The 18,325-nt window shown below is 40.7% G+C and overlaps 1 protein-coding gene across 5 annotated transcripts in view; it reads left to right on the forward strand.

Annotated features, from left to right (window-relative positions):
• Positions 1–376: 376 nt before the first annotated feature.
• The window catches only part of RABGAP1L (RAB GTPase activating protein 1 like), a 724,498-nt gene continuing 706,549 nt past the window's right edge, over positions 377–18,325 (forward strand). The window contains exons 1-3 of one of the 5 annotated variants that reach the window (XM_072733073.1): positions 570–671; positions 1,093–1,279; positions 10,533–10,634. The gene's annotated coding sequence lies outside the window, so the exon portion shown is untranslated. Of the gene's footprint in view, positions 672–1,092; positions 1,280–1,423; positions 1,608–10,532; positions 10,635–18,325 lie in introns of those variants that run through there. The other 4 variants (XM_072733074.1, XM_072733071.1, XM_072733070.1 and 1 more) reach the window with 4 other exon arrangements.

Raw genomic sequence — 18,325 nt, forward strand, 5'->3', positions numbered from 1 at the left:
TTTAAGGTGACTTCCTTGAGGATTACTGGGCGTGAACAGTGAAGTTGACGAGCAGAAACACAATCGCCCCAAATTTAGGATTATCTAAGACCTCGCCGACCCCGCTGGGCGGGCCGCCGGCTCCCCCGCCCCGCGCCGGGCTCGGGGACGCCCCGCAAGCGCGCCCGAACCCGCCGGCTCCACAGGCGCAGGTCCCCCTCACGGAGGTTCTGAGGGACCGCGACCGCCTCCCGCCCTTTCCCGGGTCCCGACTCTGAGAACCCGGCCCCCGTCCCCTCCCCTCTCCCCTCCCCCAGCGCCGCTCCCGTCTCCCCTCCCCCAGCGCCCCTCCCCCAGCCCCCAGCCCGGCCGCGGCCAGGCACGGACGTGTACGCGCGTGCGCGCCGCCCCGGGGGCAGAGAAGGCGCCTCCGCCCTCAGGAGCGCGCACGCCGCGCCGAGGGGCCCGGACGCGCGCGCTCCCGGCCCGCCTCCTCCTCGGCCCGCCCCCTCCCTCGCCTCTTCCTGCCGGGCGGGCCTCCCCTCCTCCCCCTTCTCCACTCCCTCCGCCCTCCCAGGGCTCTGGCGGCCGCGGAGTGAACGGGACGGGCCCGGCCGCAGAGCGCGGGGCGGCGGCTGGGACGCGGGCGCCCGGCGGAGTTGTTCCGGCCCTGTCGGCGGAGACGTGAGGAGGTGAGGCGAGGGCGGCCTCCGAGGGGCCGGCGGGCGGCCGGGCGGCGGGGCGCCGCGGGCCGGGCCGGGGGTGTTGGCGTCGGAGCTGAGCCGGGGGAGGGTCGCGTGGGGGCCGGGCCGAGGACGCGCTGCGAGAGGACCACGGGGAGGAGGGCACGGGGCTTTCGGGACCGTCGGTCGCTTCCTGGCCCCCACGGCGCTGCCTGCCGGTCGCTCTTCCTGGCCCGGGCGGAGTCGGGACGCCCCTCACCTGGGGGCGGGGCGGGGACTTGGGCGCTCGCCCCCCGCCGAGCCCTCCTGACGTGCCGCCGCCTCGCCGCCCTGCCTCGCTGGCCGCCCGGCTCGCGGGCTCCGCAAGCCGCCCTGTGTCCGGGGGGGCGTGTGGTGAGGGTGGTGTTTTTTTTTTTAAATCCACACTCAGGCTTCTGTTCGTGACCGCGTCTCGCCCTCGCGCTCCCCCTGCCTCCGCCCGGCACTTTGCTCCGCTCCTGCTGTGGATGCTTGTGGTTTTTGCAGTTTGGGATGGGCTGCGTCCTGGGCAGATCTCTACCTGCAAGGAACGCCCCGCTTCGGAGTTGACCGCCTGGCCCCGGGAATCCTCTGTCCAGGTGTGGGTGCTCGGTGTCCTCGTAACTGAGTCAAAGTTTCTGAGACTGGACTAGTACTTTGCACCGGTCGGCAACGGTGCAGGGCTGGGCAGTGCGTCAGCATGTGGAAAGGGGCCACTGGCCAGCAGAAGGTGGCTGGCTGCTAGGGCACTGGACTGACAGGGCTTGCTTCGGATCCCGGGGCGATGTGTCCACGTACTTGTGAATTCCCCTTGTACCTCTCAAGATTATCTTAGAAAACTTGCCAAATGCAGGTGGTCACTTGCAGAGTTGAAGGTTTCCTACGAGTGAGGAGAAAGAAACCCCAGCCTCGTTACACTAATTAATGGTAAGGAGAACTTTGGCGTGCTTGAGAGATTTCGGCGCTGACTGGAAAATGGATTTCAAGGCCTGCATCTTTGGTCCTGGAAGGTTTAGGGATTTTTTTTTTTCAATATTTTCTTGTTCTTTTTTTTTTTTTTTTTTAAGATTTTATTTATTTATTCACGAGAGACACACACACACAGAGAGAGAGAGAGTCAGAGACACAACACAGGCAGAGGGAGAAGCAGGCTCCATGCAGGGAGCCTGACGTGGGACTCGATCTCCAGTCTCCAGGATCACGCCCTGAGCTGAAGGCAGCGCCAAACCACTGAGCCACCCGGGCTGCCCCAAATTTTCTTGTTCTTGATGTGGGGTAGGTAGTTGGGAGTTTTAAAAACACAATTTCATGAAAACGCTCTGACTTTTCTTACAGTAGTGTTTATAATTAGCTTCTGTACTTTTGTAGAATATCCAATGCTGTGATGTCAGAAAGTACAAAGATGAAGTTTGCTTGTGGTCAAATTGGAAGTGGATTTTTTTGTCCATGGAAAATATTGGTCCACAAGCTGCTAGAGCTGGAGAACTGGCCTATGATTCATTATCTTCATTAAAAAAAAAAAAAAAAAAGTCCCATAGGAAACTGACAGTGAACTTGCAAAGGAGAAAGACCAGATGGATTTCATCTATTTGTGTTTAAATGCTCACCTGCTAGATGAGTTAGTTGAGGCTATTGAGTTAGACTGTTGTCTATATTAAATCAGTTCAAAATGTGCTTTGATATTATGTATTAGTGAGTCGCCTGGGGAGAAGTGAATGTAGTTGGGCAGTGCTCATATGTGAACACATTATATAGCCTACATTGTATACTAGAAAGCTGGAAACAAAGGAGTAGATCCAGGTACTATTGGGACATGTGGTGAACACATCACCCAGCATGAAAAGGTGTGACAATACATGTATGAAGTTTTGTTTTTAGTTTTTGTTCTGTTTTGGCCTGTGTTTTTTGATAGGAACTTTTATACATTACAGTTTTGATATCCTGAGAATTTTTGTTCCTTTGCTAATGTTTCATGATTCAGATGATTTTCTTTTCATTCTAGTAGTTATGCTGTTTTTCTTTGAATGACAGAATTTTATAAGACATATGAAACAAAAGTTTTCATGTTTACTCACCAATGTAAAATTTGTGACTTCTAAAAAGTAATTAAAATTTTTCTTTGCTTTAACCCAGATTTCAGCTTGTTCAATTACTGTATATTTACTTGAACTCAGATGATACAACATTAAAGCTGAAAGTCGTTTTATCCATTCTTTTTTTTTTTTTTAAATTTTTAATTTATTTATGATAGTCACACAGAGAGAGAGAGAGAGAAAGAGGCAGAGACGCAGGCAGAGGGAGAAGCAGGCTCCATGCACCGGGAGCCCGACGTGGGATTCGATCCCGGGTCTCCAGGATCGCGCCCTGGGCCAAAGGCAGGCGCCAAACTGCTGCGCCACCCAGGGATCCCTGTTTTATCCATTCTTAATGGAGTAGTTAAAAGAAGGAATTTTGTTGTGCTAAGAAAAAATATTGTGAGTGGGAGATAGCCAAGCTTCAAGAGATGAACTTTGAAGAGAGTAGTAGCTAAGTAGCAAAAATTTCTTGCATTGAAGGTGTAGAACTGGGTCTGCATTCCATCCTACCATTGTCTTGAAGAGGGATGTAGGGATGATTATGGTGGAAAGAGAATATTTAGAGAATAAAGTAGATACTGTAGTCTATAGGTATTTGTCTCAAGTTTTAATGAGTTGGTGCGTGTATGTAGCTCTTGCCTTGTATAAATGGCTCAGCCACTGGGTCTCAGGATGACCAGGAGCACAAGGCTATTCTAGCCTCCGGTACTGCAAAGATAGCTCAGGAGATAGACTTATGTGCATTTGCCACCACTAACAGTAGAAGCAGAAAAAGTACAGACTTGAGCCTGAGTTATGGTATAAAACCTACTCACATTTTAGAGGAGAGGTTTAATATTGTAAATATAGAATAAGGCATTGCTTGACTTGAGTTGTGTCTTTTCAGAGTGGTAAATAATTTTCACTTTATGGTTAGTATTTGAAATTGGGAAAAGTATGTGAACTTCAGTGGACCCCTAATAAGGAAGAGTTAATGGAATTTCGTAGAACTTGTATGTATCTTTACATTTATCTTTTCATATTTCATTTATTTTCCGTATTGCACTCATTCAACAGGTAGGATGCCAAAATTGACTATAGTAAGTTTGTACTCATGCTGACTCCTTTTTGTCTTTTTTTTTTTTTTCGGTGCTTTTGGGTGTAATTTTGGGGGATTTTCCTTGGAAACTTATAGGCATATACTTAGTTGATTTGGAGTTAGACTTGGGCTACGATTATTAGTGTACTTGAAATTCTGAGCCTTCTTGTTTTCTAAATAGCTTTAAAAATAGAAAACATAAGTCTTTATAAACACTCAAGAAAAATCTGGTTACAGACTGTGTTGTTGTGATAGACATAGAGCAGCCAAAAATATATTTAAGGAAACTTCCCCTCTCCTTACCCAGTTTAGTAAGCTTAAATAAGATGAAAAGGTTCCCCCCCCCCCATAAAAGCCTGATTTTCCCAGAATATCAAATCTAACAACTCTTGGCTGTGCTGTTTTTTCCCTTGCTTATTCTAAATTCAACAAGTGCATGTCTCTATTATAGAAACTTAATTCTAATAGGGATGAAAGCTTGTGCTGGAGAAATTGGCTGGGAAACATCAAATATGGAAATTTACTTTTTTATAGCACTGGTTTTCTCTGTACCTGAATTCTTAGTGGAGTGGGGACATGGGCACAAATATCCCAATACTTGGGTTTTTTTTCATATTATACATTTCCTCTTCCTCGCCCCTATCCCCATCCCTTTGCTAAATTAGCCACTGCTACTAGTAGGAGTGTGTTATGTCCTTCAGGTGTGTGGAGCTGAACTAAGTCTGAGAACCTTAGCCCTTTTCTGATACTCCCTAAGCCAAATTCCCACTCTGTAAATGGCCTTCTGGTGATATTATTAGGCATCTGTGTAGCTCTCATTTTTGAAGAGAAGTAGATTTTGGTGGCAAAGAAATTACATATGTAACCAAGAATAATTTATTTATTTTATTGCATTGTGTAGGACACATGGAAGAGACTAGGAGATTGTTGAGCTGAATATTTATTAAACTGTTTTGACAGTGACACATTGTATGTCTTGACTCAATCTCCCCCCTCCCCTCACACTCATGTGACTGCATACAAGGTTGAAAAAAAAAAAGTTTGGCAAAATGATACTTATCTTTTTAGGACCTTGCTAGAACTGGCTCATCATACTGGCTTGCAGAAGCAGTGTGCCTTTCTTTTCCCACATAGCTCCATGTTCAGTGACATCATGCTGGTAGCTTGAAGTTGGCCATGGCCTGAGAGTATTTATACCAGGAAAATCAGCAAATGGTGCAGTTTAGGACTTTTTTCTCCCCTTTATATAGCCAGTTGAACATTTTCAGCACACTGCTGCCTACAACACACATTGATATTATCTATTCCGCTTCATTAAAAAAAATGCTGAGTTTTGACCCCTAAATTGATTTTATAACCAGCTAATGATAGATAGCAGCCTATAGTTAAAAACTGGTTTTGTCCATCCTCTTCACTCTGCAGATGAATGTTATACAGAGCAGAGTTGAGGTTCAAGGTGATATAGTTATTAGCAAAGCCAGGTCTCCAGAATCCTAGTAATCTGGAGTTTTTTTCTAGTGTCTTCTCTCCTGACCCAAAGCCATTCATGTAGCTCAGTTGATGTACTTAATATGTGCCAGACATTGTGTTAAGCAGTTTGAACAGAGGTGAATAAGGCATGGACTTTGCCCATAAGGTCTTTATATAGGGATTGAATATGGAAACCAAGACACTCTAAAGGCAGAAAGTAACTCGTGGTAAAGAAATAAAGATAAGGCACTCTGAGAGTTTAGAGGCAGGAGGGAGCAATTACTTTTAGTTGTAAGGATAAGGGAAGAGAGGACACTTAAACTATGCTTTGAAGAATAGATAGGGTTTGCACATATGGAAATAGGACAAATAGTATGTAAAAAAAAGGCCTTTGTGAGCCAAGAGCCAGGGTAATCATAGAGAGAAAGGGCTAAGCGAGAGAGTCAGCACTGGATGGTGAAGAGCCTTGAATGCCACTTTTCCTTTCTGCTCAGTTTATCTTTCATTTTTTTGACTCTGGCGTCATCTCGTACTTCTTAACATTAAAGAAGCTTTGTATGCTGTGTTCTTGATTAGAATATGACCCAGAGGGCACATGAGTATCCTTAGAGTAAAAGCTGAAGGAAAAAATTATTACTGTTAGGGAAGTAACCTCAAGTTTACCAATCCTAAAACTGTAGGAAAGTAAGGGAAAATATATATATATTTTTTGTAAGGAGATACCATTATTTTTTGTTTTACTAAATAGTGTCACTTTGGCTGTAGTAGAGGAGGAAGCAGTTTTGAAAGTATTTTCAAAGTGCCTTCTAAAATGTGATTTCTGAATGACTGGATCTTAATTTTTAGAGGCAGATCTGGTTCAGGCAGAAAGGCAGTCTTTACAGATTGGCTAAGCCGACTGTCTACCAGAATTTAGGGCAGCAAGGCAAGGGTATATTACTACCACAGCCAGATGTGAGGGATTGATGGATTTTTTTTTTTTTTTTTTTTACTCCAAGTTCCTTGAATTTTGGCATTTATGTATTTGACAGTCTGTGTGACTGAGGATGTTTTGAAGTCCTGGACAGAGCTTGCCTTGTTCCATAGGTGAATTAGGTGGCTAGAAATGATGGTAAGTGACAGTAAGGTGTGTCTGTTAATCAAATTGGCTGGTGGTAGTTCTCAAGGTTTTCTGTTCTGATAATTTCACAACTACTGTTTCTGATTAAAATGGTGCACAGTTTGAAGAAGCTTTACTTCTTTTTGACCTCCTAGTTCTGTAAAGGTAAAAAGCCCTTTTAGAGTGTTGCCCAGGTAACAGCACATACAGAGACTGTTAGAAGCGTTTGGAAAATTTTGGTAATCTTGGTGATGAAGTCGCTACAGTAAATAACTGCTTGTTGGTAAAAGCTGGGCTACTTCTGGATGGTTGACAAAGAATTTTTGGGATGAGCTTTTGTTCCAAAATAAATATGAATTGTGTTGTTGCCATACTGTTTTTCTCACTTCTTTAAGCTTCTGATACATAAAGTTTGTCATCCTATCATTTTAGGTTTTGGCAGTTTCATATGAACTGTTCCACAGGATAGCATGCCCCAAATAGTATGATAAGAGTTCAGATGCAGCATGCTTCAGATACCTCACACCAGTTGAATGGAGTAGCTAATCATGTCAGCACAGGGTGTTGGTTTTTTGTTTTTTTTTGTTTTTTTTGTTTTTTTTAAAGACGTGTTAGGTTTCCCAAATAGAGTTTATTAAAATCCTTCCAAATTTGCTATGATCATTTTTTTTTTTTTTGTGGTACAGACTGTGGTATTGTATTGATGTCTTTAAGTTGTGTATTTTCTTCAGATATACCCGTACACAGAAATGTGTATTATGTATGTTTATGTGTGCATACCACCCACTAGTTGCTGACATTTGTGGTGAAAATAGAGTCTACTTGGCAAATGATTAAAAACAACAAGTAGACTCTTTGAATGCTATCATGTCAAATAGTGACAGATAATGAAAGTAATGTAAATCCCCAAAGGGAATTTTTTTTTTTTTTGGTACACCAAATTTCTATGAAAGGAGCACATTTAAAAGGGCAACTCTAGGATACATTCACGTACCAGTGAAGGATTTCTGAACTTCTCTCCGGTATATACACACACCCATATTCTGCATTCATTATCAGCAGTAAGCAAAATTATAGGACTTCAAAATTTGACTTCCACTACAGGGGGATGCAAATAACAAATACTATTTTTAGAAAAAATAGAAACCTGTGGTTTTCACTTTTGCAGGTTTAAGAGAACACTAGTTTTTTTTTTTTTTTAAGAGTTTTATTTATTTATTCATGAGAGACACAGAGAGAGAGAGAGAGAGAGAGGGGCAGAGACCTAGGCAGAGGGAGAAGCAGGCTCCATGTAGGGAGCCCGATGTGGGACTTGATCCCAGGAATCCCTGAGCTGAAGGCAGATGCTCAACCACTAAGCCACCCAGGCGTCTCAGAACACTAGTTTTTGATAAATCATATAGAATATTTATCCCATGCTTCAAGATCTATACGTCATTTTGAGGCCCTTTGCTAAGAGCATTGTACAAATGCAAATGGTTCTTAAAGTGGTTATCAGGAATTTCCTTGAGTAGTCTATTTGGAGTAATTTATCCTGTATAAATTGAATAGATTGTATTTTAGTTTAGTAAAAAGTCAGCGACTGAAGGGAGCCTATATAATATACTGGCAGACAATAAATTTTCTTAGGTTGTTTTATTGTGGTTTTGTTACTTTAGCATCTGAGGCCATCGGACCTCATTCATTTATTCCACAAAGCTCTTCCCTCATGAACTGTGTTCGTTCATTTTAAATCTTAGTCTCATATTTGCCCTACTGTTAAGGATCATGGTTGGACTAATGTTTTGATTTGCCTTTGTCCTAGTCTTTGTGGAAAAATGAGTTACTGCCTATCAAGTTGGTATCAAATTGTAATTCAGTTAATGTCTTCTTTCCTCCATTTCCTCCATTTTTCCCTCAATATTCTAGAATACTATTATTATTCATATCCTAGGACCTATACTAATGAATCTATAAAATTTTTATGCATGAGCTAGGTAGCTTAATTTTTCACAAATGAGTCTAGGCCTTTAAGTTTTTTTTTTTTTTAAATTCTGAAATGCATTTTGTATTTCCTGTCAACATTGTCAATAGTTTCAATAGGTGAAACAGGTTTCTCCTGCTATAGTTGTTTTCACAGACAGTAAAATAGCAATCTCTACCATTTGTAGATATCAGATAACGTTTTTAAAAGGCAGTTTAATAATAGATTAGAGAGGGATCCCTGGGTGGCGCAGTGGTTTAGCGCCTGCCTTTGGCCCAGGGCGCGATCCTGGAGACCCGGGATCGGATCCCACGTTGGGCTCCCGGTGCATGGAGCCTGCTTCTCCCTCTGCCTATGTCTCTGCCTCTCTCTCTCTCTCTGTGTGACTATCATAAATAAATAAAAAAATAAAAAAAAATAGGTTAGAGAAACCAGTTTGTTTAGCTTTTAATATGATAGTTACCATTTTGCATATAAATTTCATTGCTTGCATGCTAATCATAGTGGAACTTTATTATATTCAACTGAAGCGAATTTACTTTCTAAAATAGAGGGCTTTAGTAATTTTTGTACTTTGGTGAATTTCATTTGGAAGAGGAAAATAGTAGATTTAAAAAATTTTGGTTGGGCTGGAGGATGGGGATGGACAAAAATAGTATGCTGCAAATAACCGAAAACATTTTTTGGTTTTGCAGAAGACAAGGTAGGTTGAACACAGGACCTTAATTCTTGATAGAGGGCTGCTGTGAAATTCAGAGAGAAAAAGTGATTTACTAAAGAAGTAATTTCTTTTTTGCATAATAATAATAATAATAATGAATCAACATTGAGTATTTAGTGCATTGTCTAGTTAATCTTGACAATAACTATATGGGGTAGGAATTATTATAGTATCGTTTTCAGTTTGTGAAGGAGGAAATGGCTTGGAGAAGGTCAGTGGCTTGCTGAAAATCATCCAACTCTTAAGAGGTCTCCTTTCCTCAATCTGCTTCAGAGTGACTCTCAACTACTATTCTCTATTGATGATTCTTTAACTGGGGTGATGATACTTGTCTTCTATTTCATAGAGTGGTTATGGGAATTAAGAAAAGGTTTACAAAAGAACACCTGTAAATGTGCCTGGTGTTTTTGTTTTACTGGATAATTTTTGAGGAGCAAAGAAATATTAGAAATAGGTAAACACCTATATTACTTTGTAATTACTAAAATAAATTGAACCATAAAATAAGTTGAACAGATATTTGAAAGACTATTTGCATAGTAGAAAACTTATTTTGTGTGGGTCCAGAGGGTCAGCAAGTGAAAGAGGAAGGAAGAAATGTAGGGGTGCATTGACTAACAAGTGGATTGGATGATCTCTAGCAAACTGAAGTCTTTCTGAAATGAGGGGGAGTATATATTATAATATGAGATAATTTCTAAGACCCTTGCAACATCAGGAATCTATGAGTCCTGTAATGGGTGACTCTTCTTCTATCCTGATCAGCTGGATACAGCCAAGATAATTTTTAGTTTAGCTCGGATCATCAACAGTCACTATTCTTTAAATGTCAATTTTTTGCACTTAGGTTGAACAGAAGTATGTAGTTGCCTGGGAAAAATGTGGTGAGGCCACATCCCAGAAAGGGGAGAGCATGGAAGACAAGGAGCAGGAGGGAGGACAGAACTCCGAGGAGGGGCTGGGCTGTGGCTCCTCTGAAGAGCCATTACACAATGACAATGCGTGGGATGCACCCGGGAAGGAGCGGCAGGAGCATGCAGGGGTGCGGATGGACTCGGAGTCCCTAGATGAGGAGGACAGCTGAGCCCTGGCGGCCAGGCCCACCTGTCATGCGTGGATGCCCCAGGCCTGCCCTGGCCTCCACCCGCCACCTGCGGAGCAGAGACCTGTTGGGGAAACGCCATGCTGTCCCTTTGTATCTGTCCCCTGGGTTGTTTTTCTGCCTAACTTCTGTGATTTCCAACCGACATGAAATGACTATACAGGGGTTTTTTTAATGAAAGTAAAAAAAAAAAAAAAAAAAATTTTTTTTTTTAGAAACAACTAGTGTATTGATCTGGGGGGAGAAAGGGGATGCAGATGGGAAATGGGGAGGCCAGGGACTTTAGTGTTTGCCAAAACCACGGACACACACCCTCTACCTCTTCTCACCTTCCTCTTCCACAGCCGGCTCCCACCCTGTCTACTACCCTCCCTCTCCATTCTGCCCTACACCCACTTGACCTTGACTTCCAGTGACCGAGCAGAGCCCAGGCTTCCAGCTTCCAGGTGAGGCAGCCTCAAAGAATCTCTCTTCCCCCCTCTCCCACCTCATTCCCATCTTTTGTCTAAATAAAATACAGAAAAAGCAAGCATAGCTGGTACCTGGAAGGACTAGTCACCCCGGTGCTGAGGGCAGGGGTGGGGTGGGGGTGGGGCAGGCAGAGGAGCCTCAGCCAGGTGTAGTAGAACGGGGGCGGGAGGGGGGGTGAGGGTGGGGGCTGGCCCAACGCCCCCCTCAGAGGCTGGCTGGGAGGACTCCAGAGCTGCCTCTCAGGCACCATGTTCACTGGGTCCCCAGGGTGGGGGTGGCAGGCGGGAGCAGCAGAGAAGCAGAAACTAGGTTCTGTAGGAGCATCCCTTTCCCTTGGCTTCTGGAGGAAGCCTTCTTTGGTTTTAAGGCAGATGTGGAGTTTCCCAAAAGCAGGGGAGATTGACATAGATGCTTTTTTTTTTTTTTTTTTTTTGCTTGTGTTTTTCCTTCAGTATAAAGCCACTGTAGAAAATAACTTCTCTTAGAAAAAAAATAAAACATAGAAGAAGAAAACCAAAGGGGTATTTTCTTTGGCTTCAAGCCCCTCCCATGAGGTGCTGGGCCGGTGTGGGCAGGGTGGGCATGAGGCAGAGAGGAGGCAGGCAGCCTCTACCCTCACCCAGCCTGGCAGGTCCCAGATCCCATGATGCTGCAGTTCTGGGGGCTCTGGGTCCTGGGGCTGGAGCTGCCCAGGAGGTAGAAGCGGGTGACCAGGCTGTCCCCGAAGCTGCCCCCCCCACAGCCCCCCCCCACTGCGGTAGCTGCGGGTGACTGTGACACTGGAGGCGCAAGAGCCAGAGGAGATGGATCTGTCCACCTGGGCTCCTGAGCTGCTGGCTGAAGCCTTGTCTGGAGCTTCCCCCTACCCTAAGATAAAAATATGTTTTTCAGGGTGCAGTGAGTAAAAGAGTTTAATAGTATGTTGTCACATGCTTGTACTTAATAGTTTTCATATGATTGTCCCTTAAATTTAGATGTCCTGAGTGTATATTTGCAGAAGAAAGTTGATATCATTATGGCTATGAAAGGTTGTTATTTTTATTTATTTATTTTATTTATTTTTTATTTTTATTTATGATAGTCACACACACACACACAGAGGCAGAGACATAGGCAGAGAGAGAAGCAGGCTCCTTGCACCAGGAGCCTGACGTGGGATTCGATCCTGGGTCTCCAGGATCGTGCCCTGGGCCAAAGGCAGGCGCTAAACCACTGCGCCACCCAGGGATCCCGAAAGGTTGTTTTTAATTGGAAGGAGTGTTATGACTTTATTGCTATAAATTCAGTTTCATTCTCTGACATTGCTTTATTTAGCAAGCATTTATAAGGCAGAGTATGGGTTCTGTGCTCAAAAAGCACAAGTAAGGGACTCTTAAGGAGCTGACAGTCATATTGGAGAAACATAAATACAGTAGAGTTTAACAAGGATGGGGCAGGATAGAATGTGTTTTATAGGAAAGCGTTAGAGGGTTACGTGACCTGGTCTGGGGCTTCAGGTAAGGCTGCCTAAAATATCGGAGTTGAGTTGAAAGAAGGCAACAGAGACATTTTAACTAGAGGAATGATAATCTAAAATTGTAACTCTTATATGTAGACCCAGTGTAAGCAGCTCCTCATCTCTCAGAATCATGGTAAAATCCCCAAAGTAGATGTCATTTTTTATAAGTAATTCTTTATAAATAAAGCTTTTTAGCTCTCATTGATAACTTATTTTTATTTTAAATATGATGCTTGTGGTTTCTAAGATAGCGAATTAGGAATGATTTAGAAGAGGCAAGATGCTGTCATAAACATACATACTGGTAACAGGACAGTGAGATTGCTGAGATGATAGCAGTGAAGAATAGGAAAAACTATATATAAAAAAAACCCCAGATCTAAAAACTAGAGACAACATAAGGAAAACAGCCTTACATAACCTAATTAGCTTTAAGGTAGCAGTTATATTACTAATAATGAAAATTTGTCAGATTCTCTTTTACCAAGAAAAAGTTAAGTACATGGTCTATGTAGAACATTTATGAAGGCATTAAAGTATTTATATTAGAATTTTTTTTTTAATATGGAATACGGTAGAGTGTTGAACAATGTGGTTTTGAGCTGCACAGGTCCATTTATCTGTAAATTTTTTGGGGGGATAAATACAGTATGGTACAGTAAGTGTATTTTCTCTTATGATTTTCTTAATAACATTTTGTTTTCTCTAGCTTGCTTTATTGTACGAATACAGTATATAATACATATTTCATGTATGTGTTAATTTGATTGATTATATCATCAATAAGGCTTCCAGTCAACAAAAGGCTTTTTTTCATTTTAACAGCTTTTATTTAAAATTGTCAGTTGTTTCTTCCTTATTATTATTATTTTAAACAATCAGCTATTAATAGGTAAGTTTTTGGGGACTCACAAATCATCATGATTTCGATATTTTCCTGTGATAGTATTTTATCTTGATATGTGTATCTCTTGGAAAAAATAAAGTTTGTGCCATATTTATTATTAAATTTTTTTGTAATGTCTTTTATACTTAAATGGTATGTTTTGATTTTAAAAAATAAAAGCATTGTTAATCCTCCTTCCCTTGCCCTTTACCCTTGCTGTACCTTGACGAATACTTGGATGAGTATCTCTAATCAGTCCTGTTCCTGTCTTCTTGTCATTCAGATTTCAGCTCTTTTTTCATTTTCTCTAAGCCTTTCCCAAACCACTCAATCTAAAGTGGTCCCCTAATCTAGTCTTGTTTTGCCACATTGCTCTATGTAATTGAATTCAAAATACTTATCTCTGTCATAGAAATTTCCTTCCTTCCTTCCTTCCGTCCGTCCGTCTTTCTTTCCTTATTTACTCCTTTCTAAGCATCCCATAGTAGCCTGTAAGCTTTTTGAGGGCAAGGACTTCACTGTTTTTTCAAAAAAAGATATATTTATTTTGGGCGATGGGGGGGGGGGGGGTGGCGATAGGTGGTGGGGGGAGGCAGAGAGAGAATCCTGAAGTAGATTCCATACTGAGGGCAGAACTCAATGTAGACTTCAGTCTTAAAACCCTGAGATCAGGACCTGAGCCAAAATCAAGTCTTGGCTGCTCAGCTGTCTGAGCCACCCAGACGCCCCCCTCTTTTTTTCCCCCACTTTTGGTATCTCTAGAGCTTTGAATAAAGCACTCAATAAAATTTTGTTGATTGCAGAATGAAGCAGATATTCTTGGCCTAACTAGCTTTAAGACTTTATTGAAAGTTATTTCACTTCATTTTGCCTTGGTTTCTTCCTTTGCAAAATGGGTGGGGTAATGGAGAGGAAAGAGATTTAATTAGGTTATCTCAAAAATCCTTGCCATTTAAAGGCCTGCTGTTAGCTTGTTGTGAGCTTTGAGTTCTGTTCTAATGGCATTGATGAATTTATGCTGACTTCCTTAATTACTTTCTTCCTCTGTCTTCTGTTGAAGTCAGTGGTGCATATTTATATTTGCAAGATTACCGACAGCATTAGAGAATCAACTGATTGCAGAATCAGGTTTCTTGTTGTATCTGGATTATTAAAGACAGTAGATCAACAACATGATTTCTGTTTCCATAATCAAATTAATCAAAATAAATTTCTTTGACATATCCAAGTACTAGGTTGAACTGAAATGGTATTTAAATAACAGGAAATTTGAGTCAACTTCTTAGTTATTTTTAACAATGAGTTATTTAAATGAAACTTGAGATAATATATGTATATAAAATGAGAGTATATAAAAATATAATTTCTGGAAGATGATGAGGATTGAAGAAATAAACTATAGCTTTTCATTTGGTCCATGTGATTAGAATTTTAGACGGCACTTTCATTTTTCACTTGGAAAAGCTTTATTATTGTAAAGACCAACATTTTTAAAATAGGTAAAGGAAATGAGCAGATTGTTGATAGCAGAGGAAATATAAGTAGTAGAAGAATGTTAGATCTTACCAGTAACCAAAGAAAGGCATATTAGAGGAAAATGAAATACTATTTTATACCTATTTCAGTTTTTTTTTGAAAATATTAATAACATAAGGCTGGTTAGATTTTAGTAAAGCGGGCATATCAAATATTGCTAGTAGTTTGTAATTTGGCAGTATGTATTTAGAGTTGTTAAACTTCTCATAACCTTTTGTTTTGTTTTAACCTTTTACTAAACTTTCAATTTAGTAAGTTCATTTCTGAGAATATTCTAAAGAAATAACTACAGAGGGATGCCTGGGTGGCTCAGGGATTTAGCACCTGCCTTTAGCCCAGGGCATGATCCTGGAGTCCCAGGATGAGTCCCACATTGGGCTCCTTGCATGGAGCCTGCTTCTCCCTCTGCCTATGTCTCTGCCTCTCTCTCTCTCTGTGTCTCTCATGAATAAATAAATAAATAATTCTTAAAAAAAAAAAAAAAAGGAAATGATACACAGGTGTATGTACTAGCGAAAGGAAATGCTTATACATTTAAGGAAGGGTGAATATAACATTTAAAGTATGTAAGAAAAAGAAGAATGCACTAAAATGCTAATTGTGCTAGCGTGATAGGATTGTGGATTTTTTTTTTTCTAAATTTAAGTAACTTCTATAATGAAAAAGGTATAAATAAAGTCAGGTTTTGCTAGCTGTGATAATTTTGTTAGTATAACTAGGGTTGCCAGATTTAGTAAGTAAAAATACACATGATGTTTGGGACACATTTATACTAAAAACTATTGTTCATCTGAAATTTAAATTGTGTGTCCTGTATTTTATCTGACAACCCTAATTGTAACATATTTTGGTGATAGTTGAATGTTATGGAGAAATGTTGGGACGCTGTGCTTCCCAAATAATTCTAAGTATTATTTTTAATTCAGGTAACTTTTTTTTTTTTTTTAACTAGGATTAGTTAGCTGGGAGAACTACTCTTACAAGTTAGTTTTATTTCAGGACTAGCTTTTGGGTGATACTTGAAGGAAATATACTTCAATATTTGGCAAGAATAATTTAAAAATCTTATTATTGAACAAAAATATGGTAATATTGGATGTTACCATTTTACCTTAGGTAGAATGAATTTGGAGACAAGTTAGGCTGGAGTCAGGAGGGCAAGTTACAAAACTATTACAATAAGCCAGGTAAGGGAACTAGGGTGGAAGTAATGAAATTGGAGAGGAATAAACAGATTTAAGAAGTTCTTATGAGGTAAAATCAATAGGACTTTGTGATATATTAGGTTTAGGGGTGAGAGAAGGAATTCTTGGGTCTCTTTATCAAGAGGGATTAAAGGAAGAATATAGTTTGGGGGAAAGAAAATACTAGTTTAAGATTTGATGTCTAGAAAATGAATATTGTAAGTGTCTGTAGGCAATTTGACATATGGTTATAAACTTGAGAGATGTTTGGGTTTGAAGCGTGCTAATTGAGACTAAGTAGACTAGAAGAGGCCCAGATTAGAATTGTAAGGAACTCTCTTTTAGAGATGGAAGAGAAAATTATTAAAAAAGAAATTGTTTCTAAAAACTTAACATATTTATGTATTTTTTCTTCTGTTTGTATTTATTTCTTTTTAAAAATATATTTTTTAAATTTTTATTTATTTATGATAGTCACACACACACAGAGAGAGAGAGGCAGAGAGACATAGGCAGAGAGAGAAGCCGGCTCCATGCACCGGGAGCCCGACGTGGGATTCAATCCCGGGTCTCCAGGATCGTGCCCTGGGCCAAAGGCAGGCGCTAAACCGCTGCGCCACCCAGGGATCCCCTGTTTGTATTTATTTCTGTTTATTTTGCTTTACTACATCTTTCCTCTATTAGATTACAAACCTCATTAGTCAGAATCATGTCTCTTTTGTTCACCTCTGTATGTACTTGGTACATAGCATGCACTCAGTAAATATTTGTTGAAGGTATAATTATCATTTTGTGTATTTTTGTATTCCTTTTGTTCCTTATTACAATCTTTTAATTGTAGGCATTCATTTTGGGAATCTTTGTTCTATTGTACAATGATTCTCTTTACATTTTTTTAAAAAGATTTTATTTATCTGAGAGAGTGAGTGAGAGAGCACCAGTGGGGGATCAGAAGAGGGAGAGGGAGAAACAGACTCCCTGATGAGCAGGGAGCCTGACATGAGGCTGGATCCCAGGCCTCTGGAGCATGACCTGAACTGAAGGCAGACGCTTAACTGGTTGAGCCACCCAGGTGCGTCTCAATTCTCTTTAAATCAGTTTCATATAGATATGTTTTTAACTTTTCATTATGGAAAATTTCAAATTTATGAGGAAGAGTAAGTAGCTTACTTAATATCCACATAACCATCAACATTTAGCAGTTTTTATGTTTGTCATCTTCATCTCTTCTTCTGGTATAGCACTGCAAATTATAGAAATTGATTTATCTTACCCCTAAATATTTATTTATTTAATTATTTGGAGGTGGGTGGGGCAGAGGAGAGAAAGAATCTTAAGCAGGCTCCATGCCCAGCACAGAGCCTGACACAGGGCTTGATCTCACACCCCTGAGATCATGACCTGAGCTGAAATCAAGAGTTGGGTGCCTCGCTGACTTAGCCACCCATGCACTCCTATCTGTAAACATGTAAATGCATCTTTAAAAAATAAGAACATTTTCTTATATAACCATAATCACATTCTCATATTATCACACCTAACAGTTTCTTAGTATTGTGAAAAACCTAGCCCATATCAAAGTTTTTCTACTTGTACCTGAAATGTCTGTATTAGTTTACTAGGGCTGCTATAACTACATAACAGACTGCATGGCTTCAACAACCGAAATTTATTTTCTCACAGTTCTAGCAACTGGGAAGTCCAAGGTCAGGGTGTTGACAGATTTTATTTCTCCTGAGAACTCTTTCCTTGTCTTATCGATGGCCACCTTCTCTCTGTGTCCTCCCATGGTCTTTCATCTGTGTATACATCCCTGGGGTCTCTGTCTTCCTTTAAAGACTCCAGTCGGATTGGATTAGTGCCCACCCTGATGGCCTCAATTTAACTTAATCACCCCTTTGAAGGCCCTATCTCCAAATACAGTCACATTCTGAGGTATCAGAGGTTAGGGCTTGAAGATATGAATACAGGGGGAGGGGGCTGTTGCAGTTCATCCTGCAGTGTCTTTTATTGCTTGTTTGTTCAAATCAAGAATTATACAGTTGCAGTTAGTAACACATCTTCCCACTTTTTCCTTTTGCTTCTCATGACTGTTCAGACACCTAGCCAGTTGTCCTGTAAAATGTTCCACAGTTTGAATTTTTCTGGCTTATTTCATTGTTTTCTTTTTCTTTTTCTTTTTCTTTTTCTTTTTCTTTTTCTTTTTCTTTTTCTTTTTCTTTTTCTTTTTCTTTTTCTTTTTCTTTTTCTTTTTCTTTTTCTTTTTCTTTTTCTTTTTCTTTTTCTTTTTCTTTTTCTTTTTTGTATTTCCTAAAGCTAAAAGCTAGATTTGAAGGTTTGTTTAAATTAAAATCTTTTGGACACCAGTATTTATAGTTGCTGCTGTGTAGATAATAATGTATGATATCTATTTTTTTTTAATTTTTTTTTTTATTTATTTATGATAGTCACACAGAGAGAGAGAGAGAGAGAGAGAGAGAGAGAGGCAGAGACACAGGCAGAGGGAGAAGCAGGCTCCATGCACCAGGAGCCTGACGTGGGATTCGATCCTGGGTCTCGAGG

This window comes from Vulpes vulpes, chromosome 13, assembly GCF_048418805.1.
Source record: "Vulpes vulpes isolate BD-2025 chromosome 13, VulVul3, whole genome shotgun sequence".
Lineage (NCBI taxonomy): Eukaryota > Metazoa > Chordata > Mammalia > Carnivora > Canidae > Vulpes > Vulpes vulpes.